Below are 6,185 nucleotides of genomic sequence, written 5' to 3'. Positions count from 1 at the left end.
CCGGGCAGCCCGGTGGTCAGCGGAGGCCCCACATGGAGCCAGGTGGAGGGAGAGCAATCAAGGGCCAGATATGCTCACCCAGCAGGCTGTCCCCGTCCGGGTGGCTGCCCAGTGTTGTAGCCCCAGCTGGCGTGACGACGAGTCTGTTCGGGGAACAAGCCAGTGAGTGCGCTGGAGGACAGGTGATGGTGTGTGGCCCACAGAGAATGATGCTGAATTCTTCGAAGAAGAAAGCGCTGTCGCAGCCCATCATCGGAAGCCTGTCCATCGTTAGCCGGGACATGGCGCCCACGTGCCTGCCTTCCCACCCCCTTCCTGGAACGGTTCAGTCACCGCACTACATGGCAGTGGCGAGTGATGAGGACACTGAGCGAAACAAACAGAGCCCCGCCCGCCTGTTGGCAGCCCGGGCCCCGCGTTTTCTCTGCAGCCATTTCAAAATCATCAGAGCAGCTCTAGGAAGCATCAGGGTCTCCTGACTGCTTCTAAGAGCCGGCTGTTGAACTTGCCAGGTTTATGCGACTTTCTCCACTCAGCACAGCTCATTCGTACTAATCTTGTCAAGTCCTTGACACTTGAACTGGCTTCACATAGCCACCAGGCCTCCTCTGTCCCCAGGAGAGGGACTTTGCCCAATCCCTCAGCAGACTAGTCATCTCCAAGGGTCCCAGATCATCCGTCCTGACTCTAGGGACGTTCTGTCTCCGTACCCCTCCCGTCCACATGGGTCTTGAGCTGGAGTGGGGGGCGTGCTGGCTCCCTGGTGCAGCTGATTTACCCATGGGCACTTAACCTAAGCTCAGCTGGCGACCTTCTCAAGAACTCTTCTGTTTTTATCTAAGGGAGCCTGTGCCTCTTCAGAAGTGAGAGCCTTTCAGACAAAAATCCAGCAGCTGTCAGTGGCCTTGTTCCCCTTGTTCGTCTACACCAGCCTGTCCCGAGGGAGGGCATTCGTAGGTGTTCAAACTCCCGCCTGTTATTCCTGAGGCCGAGCCTCTGCTGGGACTTGTCCCACCAGGTGTCTGCCTCCTCCCCGGCAGGAGCTGAGACAGAACTGGCCCCTGGAAGGCAGACAGGACCTGTTCCCAAGCGGGTGGGCCTGGGGCTGTCTGGGAGGTGGATCTGAGTGTCCGACGTGCTCAGAACACTTGAAGAGGAAGAACCAGCCTGGAACTCAACAGGACGAGCAGCGGGAGTCCTGAGGACAGGGGGACGGAGCCGCCGGACTGGCTCATCAAAGGCCCTTGTCGCCAGGAGGCGCGCCCTGTTTCTCTCTTGCATTCGAGGTGTCTTTCTGGTCCTGACTTGTTCTCAGAGGCGCATGTCTTGGAGTAGAGAAGAACAGCGACAGCCCTCCCGGGGGCAGAGAGCTCGCACACCCACACCTGTGGCCCCGGCCCAGACGCAGGTGGACATTCCTCCCCAGCCAGGCGCCGAGGCATTGCCCGCCCTCCTCCTGCTTGTGCAGACCTGCCCCGGTGGGGACGCGCCCCTCTGGCCATCACGCCTGATCCGACCAGCGTGCCTGGGCCCCGGCTGGGGGTCAACACGCCCAGGAACCCAGGGGCTCACATCTTCCAGCCTCGGGGCACCTCTGCTGCTCACCTTTCCAGCTCCTGCTTGTCCAGGTGTCTGGAGCTCCAGCTGGAGAGGGCAAGACCACGATCTGCCTTCGGCGCTCCGCCTGCCTGGAGAGCTCTGGCGGCCAGCCACCCAGGTGGAGGGGCTCACGCCCTGGGCAGTTCCCCAGCTGGTGCGGCGGAGACGCCTGCCCATGATTCCTAGTTCCCCTTAGACGCGCTGACCCCCAAATGTCACTTGGGAGGCGGCTCCATCCTAAGGCTTCTGATGTTTCCCTGTCTGCTTCTGGGCAGAGGGGAGATCAGGGCCCCTGAGGACTGGGCAGAGGGGAGATCAGGGCCCCTGCCCGGGGCTGCAGCTCGCTGACCATGCACTGACCACGCGCACCGCGAGCCTGGGCCACCTGCCGACTTCCTTCCCAGTCCAGGCCCCGCCCCCTCCCCTGCAACCCCCGCCCCCTGCGCTCCGTGGTGTGGGTGACACCAGAATGAGTAAGACCCCTGCACTCGTGGCACCCACGGCCCAGGTCTAAGCCCTCGGCCTGGACTTCTGATCAGCCAGCTGCCGCCTCTCTCTGACTTCTGGCCCCTCAGCATTTCCTGACTAAAGCACCCCGACACCCCCCACCCTGTCCTCCGAACCAGGTCAAGGTCCTTCCTCTCTGGGAAACTGGCCCTTCTGCCTCTTCCTCCTATAGCGCCGCTCACATCTGCTCATCCGGGCTGGAAAAGATCCTTTAACAATCACAGCGGTTTCTCAGGCTTCGTGCGGATGGGGCTGTCGCTGTGGGGGAGGGGAGCGTGGCCTGTGCAGCCTGGAGCGCAGAGCTGGGACCACATTTTGGGTTCCGTTAGAAAGAAATACTTCAGAAAGGTCTGCGCTCCCTCTTTCCCCGTGGCTCGGTGGCCTGACTCTGGTCCTTTGGCTCCAAGGGCAGGAAGGGGTCGCGTCCAAAGCCGGGAGCGGTCAGGGGACTTGGTCGCAATCATCTCCACCACGCGGCCGCTGTCTGTTCTTGATCACGTGACTTGCTTCTGCCTCCGCTCGGGAGAGTCTCACGTGGGTTAGAGAGATTCTGGGGCAAAATCCGTTTTTCTACAACCTGGTACAGAACGTAAGGAAAAGTGTTCTTTGTTAATAGACAAATCTGTCAGCAGACCCCACCCCCACAGAGGCAAAGAAGGAGCAGGGGGGACTGAGTCCAAGGTGCTGGGCTTCCGCATGGCTGGGGGGATTGGCCACAGAGAGGGAGAGGGAAGAGGCTCCCGGGTCCCTGAGCTGAGCTAGGGGTGGAGGGGGGCAGTGCCCGTGGGACAGCAGGGGAGACCCCGAAGCTCAACTTCACAGGGGCCAGACAGGCAGCTCAGGGACGGGGGGCCAGAGCGGGGTGGGGCGGACCAAGCCGGCAGCTTAACCTTGAGAGTCGGGGTCTAAGTTAAGGACGGCATTACGGGCAGGGGGTGCCCGGGAGGCAGGACTTGGTGCAATGATTCAGGTCCTCCCAGAGAGGGACCCACAACCTGCAGAGCTTTCCAGCGTCTGTGTGATGTTAAATGGCCTCAGAGCGCATGCGGCCTCAAGGAGCCCTGGGGACGATGGCCAGTGCGGACACAGACACAAGGTCACAGATTTCCAGGTCCTGTGGACCTCATGTGCCACGGCCATTTAGTCACGTGACACTGTGCTCCTCGGGTTCATTCACCGGACTGGCTGGGCTTCCACAGCGCGGGGGGCGAGTGTCTGCCTCCCAGCCTGTAAGGGAGGTGGCCACAGACACGGGCGTCAAGGGATTCGCCCACGGGGGTCCCTGCTGTCGTCCCTAGAGGCCAGGCATCACTCTGCTTCCCCGCCCCAGCATGGCCGGGCATCCAGGTCACCCTTTTGTTACACCCCGTCCCATAACTTTGCTGTCCCACACAGAGACTGGCAGTTTTTAAAACCCAGCGGGTCATCATCAGAGGACATTACTGAGAGAGAATGGGGGAAATGTTGTAAATCGCACATCCGGTGAGGGCTTGGCATCCAGAACATACAAAGGACTCCCACAACGCAACGACAGCAAACGAGATTCAAACATGGGCAACAGACTCGAATGGACATGTCTCCGAAGGAAATATGCAAGGAACCAATGAGCACGTAAAGAGATGTCAAAATCGCTAATCATTAGGAAAATGCAAATCAAAACTCCAATGAGAGATCACTTCGTGCCCATCAGGATGACTATTATCAAAACACACACACACACACAAAACAAAAAACAGAAACTAACACGTGTTGGTGAAGACCTGCAGGAATTTGAAACTTACACAGCATTGGTGGGAAGATGAAATGGCACAGCCAGGGTGGCAGCTCAAAAATATTAACATAGAATTAGCGTGTGATCCGCCTCTGGGCGTGTGCCCCAAAGAAGTGACAGCCGAACCCTGAACAGACATTTGCACACCCGTGCTCACTGCAGCACTGTTCGCAACAGCCCAGAGCGGAAGCGAGTAAGTGTCCATCCGTGGGTGAACAGACACACAGGTGTGGTCCGCACGCACAGCGAAGCATCGCTCAGCCTTAGGAAGGAAGGAAGATCCTGTCGCGCGCTATCGCGTGGACGAAACTTGAGGACAGTCTGCTCAGTGTAATAGGCACGAAAAGACAAACACAGTGTGACCCCACTCACCCGTGGCACTGGGTGGGGGGCGGGGCCGGGGACGACGGGAAGGAGTGTTTAACGGGCAAGAGTGCCCATTTGGCAAGGTGAGAAGGTTCTGGAGAAGACGGTGGTGACAGTCACACAGCAATGTGAGTGGACGCGATGACACTGAACTGCACACTTAGACGTAGCTAAAAACGTCTTGATGGGCTGAGTTAAATTCAAGTCATCACTGTAAAAACAGCCTTGCTTTTGGACCAGTGGACACCAGAGTCCCTCGCGTGTCCACAGGTGACGAGCCGTGTGTGCGACCACGTCTCCCTGGTTCATCGGCTCCATGAATCGACTCCCCATTTCCAGAAAGAAGCAAGAAAATCAGCCGCCATGACACAGCCTCGAGGTGGCCCAGGCACGCCAGACGGTGTTAATCAGCCACCTGCCCGCCGGCCGCAAACACACAGGAAGCTGGGCCTTCGCACCCGCAACCGGGCGCCCACGAGCCTGGCGTCTGAGTTTAACCTGCGAGCCATATGCAGTGACTTTCTCTTGCCTTTTCAAGGGTAAAGCTGTTATAAAACTGATCTGAGTCCTCCATACGCACACGCTAACTAGAGAAACTGACGGATTTTCCATTTCAAAGCCCGGTTTACCCTGTTCCAGGGTGGTCCCCTGTCACTCCAGCCTCTGACGCCCTTTAAAGGCTGTTTATGGGGAAAGGCTTAAAGCTTTGAAGACCGTCTGTTCTTTCAAGAGATAGACACATTTAAAGCGCCTGTCATGGGCCTAACCGATGCGGTCACATGGCCAGGCCCGGGGAGGGAAGGGTTTCTCTCACTAAACCCTAAGTATGACAGAGATTAAACTCACTGTAAACAAGAGGAATTAAGAACAAAAAGGCTGAGCGGAGTGGGATCAAATGACACCGGCCATCCAAGAATAAAGGCTCCTTGGGAAGTTGAAAAAGTGGCTTAGCACAGACTGGTGCTAGGATCTTAGGTCATGCTCACAAAATCAGCAATTATGCAGCCACTGGAACAATAAAGCAGTGACAAAGGGCCTGGCCACGGCGTCTGCACTCCCCAAGCCAGGAGGGGCAGTGTCAGCGCCAGCCCGGCCGTCACCTTGGCCTCTGGGTGTTTTAAGCTGGATGCTCTACCAACTGCACGTTACTTCTTGGCAATGAAGGCCCGCGAGGGGACTTCCGCAGCCCTGCCATTCTTTCTGCAGCTGGTCCGCAAACGCCGGAGGATGTTTGCCTGGAGAGAAAACTTTAGAGTCTTTGCCACCCGGCTTTCTCAGCACGCGGCTTCCACCATGGGCCAGCAGGTACAGGTGTGTCCACAGCCATGCTCTCTCCAGCAGGACATCTTTTCACCAGGGGCTGCAGGCACGGGGAGGAGGCCCACACACGGACGGGACAGCTAGACTCTGCTGCCCGGTGGGGGAGCTCACCTCAAGCCTGATACTTCTCTACCAAGCTGGCCAGGAAGCCTGGGCTCACATCTCTTTTTAAAAAAATAAATAACAAAACCAAAAACCAGAGAATCTGAAGACCTTTAGACTATTGGAAAGCTTTGAAAGAACAGGGTGGAAGGGAGACAGAGAGACTAAGAAGCGGGCACAATCCCATCAGCCAGGAGCCGCCGCTGGCTTGCTGCGGGAACTCGCCAGCCGCCTTCTCCCCGTGCCGGTTCCAGGTGGCCTCCGTGAGGCTTCGAGGGACGCGGGATGCAGTCTGTCCCCACGCCTTGACAGCTCCCCTGACAGGGACGGCTCAGAGGTGCAGGTCGAAAATAATCTGGGAGGTCGTGAGGAAAAGGGAGGCCGATCTTAGGAATATCAACCATCTTCCTGCACTGCCACCATCAGCACCACCGTCACCACCGTCACCGTCACCATCACCATCACTGTCACCGTCACCATCACTATCACCGTCACCACCGTCACCATCACTGTCACCACC

Source organism: Pteropus vampyrus, unplaced genomic scaffold, assembly GCF_000151845.1.
Source record: "Pteropus vampyrus isolate Shadow unplaced genomic scaffold, Pvam_2.0 Scaffold381, whole genome shotgun sequence".
In the NCBI taxonomy this organism is placed as follows: Eukaryota; Metazoa; Chordata; class Mammalia; order Chiroptera; family Pteropodidae; genus Pteropus; species Pteropus vampyrus.
Note: the sequence above shows the minus strand (reverse complement) of the source record.